The sequence below is a fragment of the Poecilia formosa genome, unplaced genomic scaffold (assembly GCF_000485575.1).
Source record: "Poecilia formosa unplaced genomic scaffold, Poecilia_formosa-5.1.2 Scaffold53, whole genome shotgun sequence".
NCBI lineage: Eukaryota > Metazoa > Chordata > Actinopteri > Cyprinodontiformes > Poeciliidae > Poecilia > Poecilia formosa.
The window spans coordinates 2249018-2264749 of NW_006799992.1; the positions used below are offsets into that span (position 1 = coordinate 2249018).

A 15732-nucleotide genomic window follows, 5' to 3' on the forward strand; every position below is an offset into this window, starting at 1 on the left:
TTCCTGCGTGGTTTATCCATATGTCTCAACTGGCAGCAATGATTTTTTTCCCCTTTTTATCTATGACGGGAAGATGTAAGCAAATAATTGTATGCGTAGGTTTGCTATGTGTAATACAAAATTAAGTCAGCAATGCAGCCAGTAGGTTTTGAGGCACCTGTCACCTAAAGATAAGAGCAACAGACATCAGAGAGATGAGAAAGGTGCGATTCAGGGCCCTTATCTGTGACTACAGGTCTTAAACAAGGACCAACATCAGAGGTGGAGATCCTTTATCTCCCAGCACATTTTTTTAGCATGAAGTAAAATCTATTTATCTACGCTTAATAGCTAAGTGGGTAAAGTATTTTTTTGTTTTTTTAGCCAATTACATTTGCCACTTTATTACAAATGTAAAAAATGATTTTTTTTTTTTTTCAACATTATAAATGTACTCCACTGGCACATTAAGGTTGCTTAATGATGGAAAACAATACCACTTTTACTTTGGTCAATATTAAAATCATTATGCAATACGATTTCAGTTAAAAATAAAAAATAAAAAAATACAGTTATGTTTTTTTGTTTACCAAACATTCGGATGCAAACTCATAGATTTCATTAGCTGCATGATGGTTTCATGTACAACAATATTCTGTGTCAATATCTTATATGCAGCAGACGATTATATATCAATGATCTCAACCTGGCAAATTTTATTGTTCAAATTTTCAGGACAGCTCCCTTCTGGTGGATTGATTAGGTTGCCACTAAAATGGGTAAACCCCCAAGCCCTTTTGTAAGAGAGACCCTGCTTCAACGCATAGCACACAGAAAGGACCTTTTACTGCACATCACTCTCACCACTTCCTGTCCTTTTCACTATCTAGTACAGTGCACCCTCATTCTAAGCATTCACCTTTCTTAGGGAAATGGATAATCAGCAACATCAATGAACAGAGATCAAAGTTTCATCAAATGACAAAGTTAAACTCCAAATTGGAGCGTAAACAATAATGTGGAGTGGTTAACAGCTTCCCGTCTGCAGGACTGTGTCGTAAGAGCAATTTACTTGAATTTTTCCCACATTTTATTTATGTTATAGCAATGAATACATAAGTTTGTGTGTATGACGTGGATGCGTTCAACTTTAACCTAAATTGCTCATTACGATCTTTCATTCATGTCTTTCTTCTTTCCAGCCTTCTCTAAAGTCAGACAGACTGAGTCACACCCGAGTTGTGGATCTCTGCTGCTCCCATAGAGTACCCATTTCCCCATTGGCTACTTTTCTAAAGCCACGCATCAAAATTTGCCAAAACGGAAATGAATACATTTTCCAAGTTGGAACATTCCATGTTTGTGGAAACTGAAGAAAAGACTGTATATACAATACATAGCCACATTGTACGATTTGGCTATGTTGACGCAGAAACCAAATGTGTTCCAAATCCAGTTGCTTTAGCTCACAAGCAACACATATCCGACTTTTTCACAACAATCAGAATGGCCCCATTTCCGATCTTTTCACCCAATAATAATTAAAAAATAAATAATCAGATTTGTGCTACTTCTTAGCCTGGTAAAAACCACCCTTTCGCCCTACACGATTGCTCCATACAGAGGGTCTGGACTCTTAGTGATTGAGAAACAATATATCGATTACTTTCTGGAGGCGTGGTGTGGTCTGTGCTGAGGTATTACTACACATTTGCCGACGGTTGCCCGTGACGCATGTAGTGCGACAGTTTGACGTTATAAAGCTCAACGGAAATTGCCTACGCAATGGAGAGGAGTGCCAATCCAAACCAGGCCGCTGTTAATGTTAATTCTGCGTTTGGAAGTATTACGAATGTGGGCTGAACAACTTCGTTCAATTCTTCTGCTGCCATTGCTAAAACTACACAGACAATTGTAACATAGCACAGAAAAAAACAACAACAAAAAAAACATCATTGTTCACAACTTCTCCTTCCGTTCAGTGATTAGCCTGGTAGAAAATCTGAGTGAATTAAAGGGAAGTAGAAAAACCCAGACTGTGGCATGAGTGAGATTTTATTCGAGCGGAATTGCACAGGAAGGCAATGGATAGTTTTCAAAGTGTCTGCAGTTTGAACTGCAGACACTTTGCAGTTGGTTAAAGCAGGATGCCTCTGAATGAAAAGCAGGATGCTTTAACCAACTTTCATGTCATTGTTGCGAGACATTCATCACATTGCTGCACCAGCAGAAGCCAGACGGACTAAATCCGGACGCAAGCGATTGCTGAAAATTGTAATTCTGAATTTACGAAAGAAAACTGCGACTGAAACGCATCACCTCACCATCCCACCACTCCTGGGTTTCTCTACACATCCAAAAACAGCCTTCTCTACCGTAAACAGTGCATTGTTGTGTGATGTCAACGCTCCTCTTTTGCGCATGTGGGTTGCTTTGAGGTTGTAAACCATTGACAGAAAAGTCAGTTTGCAGTCACATTTCATTTGTTGCAAGAATGATTACAAAAAAGAAAAAAAAAAAAAAAAGAAATTTCAGCAAAAGATTGGAATCGAACATCAAGACATACCGTTTAGAACGTAATCCGAGTGCCTATTTGTTGTGGAAATTCTATGGTGATGTTGTATAGAAAAAAAAAGCATTTTTAGAACTTTTACATGTGCAAACACTGCTCAGTTTTATTGAAAAAAAATTACATTACAGACAGAAAATATCCTCCTTCCAATTACATGATTTGATTGTGAAGCCTTTCATTCAGAGGCATCAAATGAAAGAGGAATAAATGCAAACAGAACAATTTTCATCAAAATTGTAAACTTCTAATGTAACTTCCACTTCAAAGTTATACGGCAACACCTTTTGACATGTCGCATTAAATCCAAATAATAAGGTAACGTGACAAAATGAAAAGAAAAAAAAATCTAAATAGGTGATGGCTTGTATAGAAAGAAAAAGCGTGACAGAGTTGAAATATTTATTCTTCAACCACAGAACAAAACGAGAGGTGTCACACACACACACGCACGTTTGTGTTGCTATCTTTGTGGGGACTTTCCATTGACTTCCATTCATTTCTACAGCCTAAACCTTACCTTTACCCTTTTCCTAACCCTAACCATCACATACCTAACCCTAACCAAAACTCAATTCATACCTTAGCCCTAACTCTGACCCCTGACCCAAAATCAGGGTTTCCCCTTGTGGGGACCAGGCTCCGGTCCCCACGAGGAGCAATTGGTCCCCACAACGTAGTATATGTCAGGAAAGTCGTCCCCACAAGGTATTACAAACAAACGCACACACACACACACACCTTTCAAATTTGGCTAACACTCACATGCACATCCATGTTAAAAGACAAAAACCACAGGGCTTCACAGTGTAGCTATCTGGATGCTACACTGGGGCTGTGTGACCAAGCAGAGGCGCCTGAGCCCATCAGCAGAATGGTGGGGGGAAGTGTGTCTTCTGGAAGGGGCGTGGGGAGGCTGAGGTGTGTGTGAGGTGTGAGGATGTGTGTGTGTTTGTGTGTCTGATGGGGTTGGGGGGCAGGAGTCAGGGTGGTGGGAGCACAGGCGTGCAGAGAGAGAGATAAGAAGTTGTGGGATTTCTGAGTTGAGAAGTGGAGGAGGTGGGGAAGAAAAAAAAAAAACAGATGGATGTGTAGACTTTGTTCAAATGTATGAAAAAAAATGAATCAGATGCAAATAAAAATAATGACAAACTTATTTTATTTTTGAACACTGCAGGTAATTATCCGTAAATAACCCAAACATTTCAATTTAATCGGGTTTCCACAAAAAACAAAAACAATGTTTACAGTCAACATGACACTAAAAAAAAAAAAAAAAGATTTGTTGTTGCGTAAACAGCAGCGAAACTATGGAAGATTCCAGTATCGTTTTGTCTGCTTACACAGTTTTAAATGTTTAATTCATGTCCAGAATTTAACAAAGAAGTTATGCCTTTCCAATGAGTGTTTCAAGCCTCTATTATTCAGCCGAGTGTAACATCTGCCATGTTCAGCCCTTATCCACTCACCACACACCATCTGCTGGGTGCAGCTCTCTACCTTACTTTTATCAAGGAAGCCGTTAGCTGGGGATTCCCGATTCCTCCCAGAGTCTTATTCCTACTACTTAGGGATGATTAATCCAATAAAAAGAAGAAAAAAAAACTCGCAGGTGAAAGGCCAGACATGGACGATGTTCCTCAAGGAAGACTTTTGTGAACGGAACAGAATCTAGACAAGTTCCGCAAGATGATGTCCAAATACGCAGCAGGCATTCTTGTCCAGGCAGCGCATGCGTGTTATTGTTCCCACACAGAAGTGGACGCACACATTAGAAGGGGACGCCAATTCACACCAACTTCCTGCATGCGTACTTTCACACAAGCAAAGAGACAGATGAGACCTACGCTTGCCTTTCATCTAGGGTGGTGCACTAAAACTAAGAAGGTGAGAAACAGCCCTGCAAAAAAAAAAAAAAAGCCACACTCACAGCGCTTACCAAGCTTCATGCCCGGCTTCTCTGAGCGGACACTCGCACCAAACACGCCTGAAGCACAGCTCGACTGAGGTAAGCACATTTTCCTGGCGTTGCTGAAACCAGCTATCCTCACTTTCACACACGTCAACGATACCTGTGCTTTTCCTGTCTGCACTAATCCTAAATTGACTTTGAGAGGTACGACAGACGTACACGGTCGCCTGCAGTGGACATTACAGCAGCGGTGACTGAATGCAAGAGGAAAAGAGAAGCGTGGGTTATGCAAAAAACCTTAACGTGACACAGTCATCTCGTCACTACACAGATGAATGCAAAATGACTTATAAAATTAAAAAAAATCCGAGGAACCCTGCGATTGCTCACATCTGCGAGTGGAACCGAGCACCCAAAAGTCATCGTAATGTTTGAAGAACGATAAAAAAAAAAAAATGTCTCCTCACATATTCCTGTGGCTGTATGTATACCTTTCACACAAAAGTGACAGTACATTCGATTAAAATCGCATTCTGAGAATTTGCCCACATCAAATGCATATGCTAAATGCATTAGACACACACACACACACACACCCTGACAAAAACAAAGGGTCCTGTGGGAGGAAGTGTGTGTGAGGGAAAGTACCTTGTAAAAGACAACAACAACAGCAGAAGTGCAGGGAGTGACAGCTGTGCACTGAGACTGATATGAGGGATCACCTACGTACAACAACAAATCTACCGCTGCACAGCACGACTGCCTCGGCTCTCTGCAAAGCACATCTGATGACACTCTGGCATTAAGATGGTGTCCGAAATCTATTACTAAAATGCAACTTCTAATATAACAAAAATAATAATAAAAAAAAGCCATTGAAATCTACAGTGACGTCATGAGTGACTGCCCCCGGGCTTTTCTGTGACGAGTCCAGCTTTGGTGACATCAGAGTATCGTTTTCAGCAACACGACACAAGTCGGAACTGCACACAGTCGCATTTAAAGAGATCCTCACGCTGGTGAGGACGGGTCAACTCGTCTCGGCCGAATCTTCCTGAGATTGCATCACTGAATGAGGGAACAGCGTTTATGAAATGTCCAAGTACACACAGTACACGAAGACTCCCATTTATTACATTATCTGCACAGATCAGCTGGGAAAAGAGGCACTGAAACTCAACCTAGTCATGGATGCAAAGCTTGGCAATGGTGGAGAGTCAAACTGAAGATTTATTTATGCTCTGATGGCTTTCAGTCAAAATAGCGGAAATTTCAACTTAGCAAGTCGTCTCTGAGCTGCTCCAAGTTAAATATCTGATATGGCTGCCACAATTCATAAGCAGTGAAGGTTGCAGGTGTAAGGGTGATTTATACATTTGGTTAGCAACCAAGCTAACATGTTGTGTTAGCTAAAAAGATAACAAATCCAAGTTTTTCCAATCCAAATTTTGCCCAACCCTGGTGGGATGAATTTCTGAGATCGCAGTAATAAGACTGAATGCAACAATAAGCTAGCAAAACAAGTCTGTTAATAAAGTACTTAAAGTATTTTGACTTGCTACCAGATGCTCATAAACTCAGTCCTTTAGAAGCTTCTTATGGTGTTTTGACTGAGTAAAAATGTTACAGTTTTGCGGCATTTGTGGTCAAATTAATCTCTTATTTGAACAGAAAAGCAACAATTAAGTTTCAGAACATTTCCCATTTGCTGTTACAAAAACGTCAGGAAAGGTTTTGCAACCCCTCAAAAATTCAGTTGTAGATTTCACTTAAACTTGCACCTTTTTACTATTCAGCAGTAACTGGAGTCTTGCCAGCTGACATTAGCTGGCCAGGCTATCTGCAGCTCGCCAGTCTGGAGTTGGCTGCTCAACAGACATTCAGTTCATAGCTTACCAACAGAAATTTCAAGACAGGTTTACTTAAAAAAAAAAAAGAAAAAAAAAAGTGATGGGTGCTCTTAGTTACAACACCATCATGACTGTATTTTTGAAGCAGAAATTTTTCAGCAAAATTTGCTTGTCTTGTAAACAAACAAACAACAAAAAAAGGATTGGAATATGCAGGGAATATCTCAAAGAAAACATGAAATGGTATTGGTTAGTAAAAACTTCAGTTTGCAAATTTGATTTTAACCTAACTTGTATTACAATTTAAGGAAAACCAGTCAATACAAATCTTTAATTTCACATAAAACAGAATACAACTGGGGGCTGGGGGAAGGGCCACTGGGATTTGCTACAGGGAAGATTACTTATTGTTTTAGCTAAAAACAAACCTGAAAAAAAGAACTAGAGATTTATTTATTTATTATGTGTGAGCAGAGCAGCACAACTTGCAGGGGATTAAAAGGTTTTAATGTTAAGTTCTGTTAGTACTGCTTCAATTGGGTTTTCTATTGCTGCAGTAAACACTTGCTTCCTATTTTTAAAGGTCTGCTGTTATGTATTTTTTTAGCACGTAGTACAATTTTATTGTACAATTAAGCAACTATATTACCTTCAGTTGTTTAGAAACTGATGTATAGATCAAAAATAACTTCACAAAAATTTGACTTTGCATCATAGCTATGCACGCCTTGAAATTGGCCTCCGTCTCTTTAAGAACCTCCTGCCCTTTAATCACGTCATCGCAGCAATTCTTCTCCATTCGCCATTGCTGGGTCACTCGGTTAGAATGTGATCCTTTTGATCACATTTGACTCCAATTAAACATATCCTCAAAATAAACCAAGACCAAGCCTTGGGACCCAAAACTGGCATGACCCTGCCGTTACATAATAGAGCAACCAGAATAATTAGTGGGAAACTTTTCTGAATACGTTTGTTATAGTGGGAATCCCATGCTTGTTTTCTGGTTGCACGAATAGTTTCTGTCATTGTTTTCTTTTTTTGTCAAACATGTAAATGAACCCAGAATCTCTCTGTGTCAGACTCCCTCTCACACACTCATGTATGCAATCAAGAGCACACCTGCCTGCAGGTAAAGCACTTCACAAGCATTTGATGATGTCAGTATGGCATTTACTGCAATCCAATGTATTGCCGCAATAAAAAAAAACAAAAAAAAAACACAACAAGCACTGTTGCTTGTAAGATTGGTGTGACGTGTTGGTATTTCACCTACATTGTCTTAAGTGTCATTATCTGGCACGTTGGCCAGATAAGTTGTAAAGTGCAGGTGCACAGCCCTGTGGACAGATAATTGGAGGGCGAGGAGTTTTTCATATGCAAACACATACACACTCACTCACACATGTACAGGTGCGTCCAGGTTGATAACCCACTGTCATGCAATGTCACACAATGCTTCACACCTGCAAAGTAAAAAAGGTAACCAGACCCAACATCCAATTACAAAAACTCTTTCTTAAAAGTTTTGCATGCAGGGGACCAACATGACCCAGAACAGGAAAAAGGATAAGCTAGAAAACTGAAAACAGTCAAAAAAAATAAAATAAATAAATAACACTCAGAAGAAGTGGTTCTAACATGCAGTTCAGTGGTGGATATGCAAATTGTCAGATTTGCAAAGAGCTGACAGGTCTGGTATGGTCACCAGAGGGCATGAGTTGAGAAGCTTTCAATGACCAGTCAAATCAGCGAGTGACGGTATAATCAGATTGAGAGGATTCTTCCTAGATGCATTAGATTACACCCTCAGCACTAGAGAGTTTGACAGGAGTCACTTTGTGGGTTTGAAAGACGTCTGGTAGTTGTGTCAAAATGCCCTGCATCTCGACACAACTAGGGAAAACAGGAGCCACTGTGACCCAATGCTGGAAGCAATGGGAAACTACACATTATGAAGATGGTCCAAAAACAGGGAGGACTGTTTTCCAAACCCAAGATATATTCTAGATGTTGGACACCTCACAAAATAGTTCAAACCATTCTTAAGTTTTACATTTAATCATCTCAGTTTTAGGCTTTGAAACATGATAAAAATGTATATATAGAATTGCTGGAATAAATTCCTTTTTGATTTGTAGACTCAGTGCAATACATGTGGTAGAGTATGGAGATTGGGCCCAACAACACCAACTTAAAAACATTACCACATGCCTGTCAAGACCAATGAGACGGCTAAAATGAAGGCAGGCCCCATCCTTCCCTTCAGATATTTAGTGGCTGCACATTCTCATTTTCCTAATTTTTTTCCACACTTCACCTTGCTATCCTAACTCACAGCCACCTTCTATGTTTGTGACTCAACAGTTTCCAACTAGCGCTTTACTCGACGCTTGCTAGTTTTGCATTCTAACAAGTATTTCTCTCTTCCATGTTTAGGACAGCCAACCTACGCCACAATTGTTCAGCTTATGTAATAATTGGCTCGTAACTGGCAAAGGACTGAGACTGAAAAGATTCTTCCACTGTGGCCTCAGAGAAAAGGAGGAAGATCCAACATCCCTGGTGATTCTGGCAAATCTGTGGGAAGGCAAATGATGTGTCACATAAGACCTTGTGCTCTTTCAGAGCATGCTGCTGGGATTGTGGCACCAAAGGGGTGTGGCTTAAAAAAAAACATCATAGCATTTGTTAGAGCAATGTGGGTAAGGCATGTGTTGGGGGATGTCCTCCACAGGACTGAACTATGTGCTGCTCTTCATACACTGTAACCTGCTCAAATAAATTTTGTGATTCAAAACATGTTCACCATCCTCACCATTTTATTTGCATTAAATTGTGTTGATCAGTGAAATCTAAGTGTATATGGGTTTCTTCCATGAAAAAAACCCCAAAAAAAAAATAAACATTTACTGTACAAAAACCACAGCAGTCTGTCTGGTGAAAACCATTCCTCAACCAACATTTGTTGCAAGTCAGCAAATGGGGTTGGTGTCGGTCACCGACTGCAGATTCCTCCATCCTGTCTACTCCCAAACTCCAGTGAGCAAGATTAACTTTCGTCAGATTTTTTTTATAATTTATGTAAACCTTAAATTTTACTGCTTAAGGTATTTAAAAAAAAAAAAAAGTCTTAATGAAATCCTGAGAATATGTAGGCGCCTTCGTTATTGATTTAAACTCTGTTGTAAAATGTTTTACACTACCTGGGCAAAAAGAAATAATTAGCACATGTTCAAAACATTCAGAAATGAATGTTTTGAACAAACAGAGAGAGAAGGAGGGAGAGAGAAAGCAAAAACTGTAGTCATTTGAAAATGCTTTTTTTTTTTTTTAAAATGTCATATAGAATTTGTTAGCTTAGCCAGCTGGCTTTACCTGATATCTTGCTAGCATTTTAGAACAGGAAAACAAAAAGGCCTTATGCAGATAGTATATATATCTTCAATTGTCAGAACAGTGCGAGTGTTTAATACCTTAAAAAATACATATTTCAGACAGTATTAACATTTATTAGGTTATAAGCTGTTTTTGACATATTCTGTCAGAGACAGACAGTACGTTGTAGGTTGTTGCTTTTTGGCAAAGTCAGTCTGAAGTACCAACAATTCTGTTAGTTTTTAATTCTTCTATTGCTGGTCCAACCTTTCTGATCTCACCCATTTAGTTTTGAGTTCACCTTTTCTCCTTGAACAAAGCAGAATGAGACAAAGTACACACACCGTTCATCTGTAATTATGAGTGTTTATGACATCAGCTTTCTCTCGTGTGTTTCTTTGTGGGTTTTTGTCCACCGTTAGGTGAAGCTAATTATGTTTGGGAAGATCATGTTCTTCATCAAACAAATAACAATAAAGCAGTTAGTGTAAGCAAAGCATGAATAAATACGCCTCAGGGCTGAGTGCCCTCTTTAAGGGGGGCAAAAAACAAGCTGTTCCTGAATCAGCCAGGGCCAGGCGTTGTCTGGGAGGCTGCGGTAAGGCCATGGGGAGGATTGCAAAACAGGAAACACAGGGCCTTGATAGCTCTTACAGAGATACAAGGGCACAGGCAAATGGTGTGCATTCAGAGATGGGTTAGATTGAAAAAGTGTGTGTGAAGGTGTCGCAGCAACAGGGCCCCATCTGATGCTTTCCACTACTCCCTTCAGTAAGTACAGGATGCATGCGTGTGTGTGTGTGCGAGAACAAGAAAGTTGGAAAGATGGAGATGTGTTTAGAGCTGGTCTGATCTGTGTAGACTTTTAGCTGACTTATGTGATCCGCAGGGCTAACTGGTAAACTTCATGAACCGAATCAGAAAGACAGAATATCAGTACACACGCATACAAAAAGACAAAAAAAAAAAAACACACAAAACCTCAACGAGTTTCTACTCAGGGTTTCCTCTGTGTGCATATTTCTATGCAATGCGCACACATTGACGTGATGCATTTTCCGTAAATCCCGAACAAGTCTGCACATGTAAAATCGGCCCATGATCAGATCCCAACACGGTACACGCACGTGTTGAACCGGTCAAACTGCACTCGGTACATTAGAACATTTCATTAGAAACACGATAGGGTTCAGTCACGAGGGGGGCAGGTGCTGCGCTTCACAAAACACCTCCTGGAAGTTGTTGCGACAGCATTTAGAAGATCCTGTTATCCGTCATCAAATGTAAAAGTGCTTTTGTTTTTCCATCTTTACCTTTTCTGTGGTTGAAAGCATGCAGATCAGTTACTCAAGACACTACCAGTACTGGCAACTTTGAAAACAGAAACAAAAAGCTTTGTCTGTTTGATTAAAATGCCTTTGTTTCCAGGTAAATACTCTAGTTAATATCTAATTTTGTTATAAATTTTGTCTTTTAGTTATATAATTGAATCCATTATTGTCTTTTTAAATTCTTATTTTTTATTTTAATTATTATTTTTTTTTTTACTAATAAGCAAATACAGGATTAGGGGAGGAGAAGTTGTACAGACAGATTAATTTCTTGTCAAACAATCAACCACACCTCATTTGAGGAGGATATAGACGCTGCTTTAAATGGGAACTAATGCAACGTCTGGCCTGATCGGTGGAATGAAAGCTCAAAAATAATGAAATTGATGTTTTGTAAAAAAATTTGAATATCACACCAAACATTGATTAGCCTTTGGTTTAAAAAGAAATATCGAAAAGCATCAACTCCCATTCAAACCAATGGGTCTACTATTCCTCAAGAGATGGCATTGACGTTGCACAATGGCAAAAAAAAAAATTAAAAAAAAAAATAAAATATATATATGTATTTAATCAATCTAAAAAGACAATTAAAATTTGTCGATATATGCTGCACCTATTAAAAATTAGCTGCTGAAATGGAGTTTTAATAATTTCAGATGGTTTAAACATACGACATATGGCAAGATAAAATTACATCCAGAAATAGGAAAACTTATTTTCAGAAAAAGATGCCATTTTTTTGAGTTGGCAAGAGCTCAAATGGTGTGCTTTGTGTGTGCAGACAATCCCTAAAATTATTCGAAATTATTAGATAAATTACTACTTATAGTAAATCACAATTCTACTTAAAGTAAAACATGCAACATTGAAAGACTGCAAATCTTGGTAGTATATAGTATATATATACTATATATATACACATACATATATAGTATGTATGTGTCATGCTCTGCACAACTACAATACATCTGGCCAATTAAATGCATCCCAACTCTCTTAATTCCCACAACATGGGTATTTCTTAAATGTCTGAGATTTTAAAGAACAAATAGAGTTTGGAAAATGAGTGTTAATCATAATTGATATCATTAGTGACATTTTCAGCATTAGCATTATAATTAAATATTTACTGAAATTGTGCAGCTAACGTAAACATGAGCGGTAAGCCAAAAATAATAACTGAAAGTAAAGTTGCTAATAAATCTACTGAGAAATCAATCCTTTGATGTCTGGGACCAGTAGTGGACCTACTGGACACTACTCAAGGACAAGCTGTTCCAAGGGTCTCTTCATCATGTCCCCTGTGGTTCAAGCAATTTAAAATCCAGCAAGTGCTGCCAACTACTGCAAAATAAAACAAAGAAAGGCCATTTTGTTCTCCTGTAAGTTTCATACATATAACTCGACTTTCTTGGTAATTCTTAATTGTTTGTAAAATCATTGACAAATACATTCCCTGAAAGAGAGAAAAAAAAAACAGTGTCACTATGCCCTATTAAATTAGCTGGAACAGGAAAGAACAATTACGATAAGATGTTGTAATGATAGTACATCTGATAAATGAGACATTTAATAGAAAAAGTTTAACATTAAAAAAAATAAATAAAAAAACAGGTGCATTTTCATCACAGTTCCTGAATTAACATGTTCAGACATAAGTTTCTTACCTTAATGAGGCATAATAACATAGTTTAGGCATAATAACATAGTTTTAGCTCACTTTGATTAATCTGCAGCACCGAAGCCTAATAGCAAGGATAACGGATAAACCTGCAGGTGAGGGATCCAGCCTCTAAACAATGGAAAACCAGAGAGTTTGTAGAGGAAAGGGTGGAGAATGATGAGGACCAGGTGAGCTTAATCGGGGGAGAATGTGGAACAGCTGTGAGAGAATCGCTGTTCAGAAAAACACAAGGAATTACAAGAGGGACACTAACGTAAGAGGACTCCATTCTTGAATGATTTATATTGTTTGTGCACTTCTGGGTGACCCTACGGTGACTTTTAAATATAAATAAGTCACCCACTTTCTTAGAGATGAGTGTTTTGCTTAAACTTCCTGTCAATGATGTGATGAATTTCAAGTCTTCTGAGAAATTTAAGTGTCTTTTGTCATGCTGAGCTGGACCTAACAGGGCTCCATGAAGATTATCTTTGCGTTGCAACCTCTGGAATGTTTGACGTGTGAGACCGGAGGCTGAATGGCTTCGATTACAGTGGTACACATATTAGAAACTAGATGCTAAATATGCAGTAGCTTAAATTGGATTTATCCAGTGTACAAACATTTATGCCACAAATCAAATTGAAATATTTAGCTTTTGCAACCACAAAGTAGAAGTTAAAACTCACTGTGCTAGAGAACCCTGAACCCTCACACAATGTTGGATTGTCCACTATTGCTTAAGAGAAACACAATGCAAAAGTGAAGCTTTAATTTTTTCCCATTATGAGGAACTGTCCTGGCTGTGGTGTGGGAGGATTTGCGTGCGTGCGTGTGTGTGTATTTGGGGGGGGGAAGGAGGGGGGTTCTCTTGAACAGGATGTAGCTGTGCAAACGCCTAAAAGCTTCTCTTACTTGTGTTTGCACAAGAGGTGAAGCAGTGAAAACCTGCATATCCTTTACTGTAAGCTTCAGGTCCGCAGTCCGCCTGTGGCTGGGACTTTACGCTGCCTGTCATCACACTGTTGACCTATCAGTCAAAAGGAATTAAAATAGACACACCAATCTCAGTTCAGGACCTACTTTCTCGTATCTCAGACTTTTAGAAAAAATAAAATAATTAAAAAAAAATTAATAAATTGCAAAAATATTTCCCAAATGGATATCCAGCTGAAAGGATAACTCTCCACCAGCACACTTGAATGCAAATTATATGCAAACATGGAAATATAATGCAAACAGGGTGTCGGTGGAAAATTCCTGTTTGGCTCAGTCACCCCTGTGAATAAGACCTGTAACATCTCAAATCTTTTAATGAGCCATATCTTTTTCAGCAATCCAATGGGAATCAGATTTGTTTAGTCACCTTCCTGGAGTTGATTTTCAAGTATTGGCATTGCATCTTTAAAACTATGTAATGTTTTAAAGATTACATAGTTTATGTAATATTTTCCACCATTTACAATTGATTGCTAAGACAAAGGCAAAAAAATATATATATATATATATATATTCATGTGAAAAATGAACATCTATAAGCAGTGGCGTGCATTTCTAATTGGTCCCTTTCAATACAAAACCCCTGAGCAAATACATGTGCAACAAAAAGCCATACTTTCAGCAGGATTTCTGCTTTTTGTATTTCTGCAGAAATTCTCAGGTAAAAGGATCAAGTGGTTAGTGAATCACTCCACAAATTATAAATTTATAGCAAAAGCACATTAATCGTTAAAGCATTAATTGGCAAAGTTGTAATCCCACTTGGTTTTCCAGAAGCTTAAACACCTTAACAGCGGTGTGGCCCACTCGTATTTAGACAAGTTACACAATTAATAACGCTCTTCTATGGAAAAGTTTATACACATGCATCCCCCCCCCACACCACCCCTCTTTGTCACACACTAAGATACAAAAAGATAAAACACGATTGAGAAATATTCAGCTACGTTTCGGTCCATCCGTGGTGTTGAATATTGTACTTCGGTCTCTGAAACTAAGCACAAGAAAGGCCAGTATGTGCAAAGCTGGCAGAGATGCTACTTGCAGCTGTTATTGGACTCAAAGGTGGTTTTACAAAGTGTTCATAAAAGAGGGCTGAAAACAAATGCACACCACACTTTTAAGATTTCTTATTTGTTAAAAATAAATAAATAAATAAATAAAAATAGTTTGAGGCTGTAAGGTGTCAAATCTTAAAAATAGTTTATAAAAGGGGTGAATATGCACAAACTTGAACTTGCATCTCCACATCTCCACCTTGTCAGCAGATGACACCAGTTTCTTTGCTTTGTTTCTAAGACACGTAGAGAAAACCGTGGTAACCCCGGGGAGACTACGCCGGGGTAGCGCACTTTGTGCACAGCACTTTGTCCTGTGCACAAAGTGCTAATCGATTCACCTATTTATTAAGTGTTCGCTTAAGATCAAACGGTTGCATCTCACTTTATTTCAGCCAGACCTTCTCGCCAAACGTGCTCAGCAGGCAGCTGGTGAAGTGAACAGCGACAAACAAATAACCACTCCTTTGTGCATCTATTGTTACTCAGGGAAACAATGGTGTTATTTATCATATTGTGTGCAAAACTGATGTGAGAAATTAATTATCCATTTGTCTGTTCAAAAAATTCTCACCACCTTTCCTCACAAAGTGTCGTTTGAGAGATTTACAAAAATAAAATATCCCCAACCATAGTGCAGTTGTAGACCCTGACCCCTTCGGTCCAGTATAGACATCTTTTTTTAGTTTCTTAATCATGCACTTAGTTACTTATGCACAAACAGAGGCAATGGCAGCTATTCCTGCTTATTCTATTTGATCAGTGGTGGATACAGATTTTCAACCCCTGTTTCATATTGTTCTCTTATTTTCGTTTATTTTATTTTATTTTGGATGGGGGTCAATAATGTCTTATCTTCAGAACTATTTCCACACTATTTCTTTAATGGTAATATTTCTCAGCACTCGTGTCTGAGACCCGTTTAAAAAAAAAAAAAAACTATTCCTTTTAGCAGGAATTTAGTTGTCAATACTAAACAGAGAGCATCTG

At 38.5% G+C, this 15732-nt stretch overlaps 1 long non-coding RNA gene across 1 annotated transcript; it reads left to right on the plus strand.

Moving 5' to 3' along the window:
* The first annotated feature begins 3689 nt into the window (after nucleotides 1-3689).
* On the plus strand, nucleotides 3690-9114 carry LOC103138673 (uncharacterized). The gene is made up of 2 exons (XR_476305.2): nucleotides 3690-4556; nucleotides 8750-9114. It is a non-coding gene; the product is annotated as an uncharacterized LOC103138673 (long non-coding RNA).
* Nucleotides 9115-15732: the final 6618 nt, after the last annotated feature.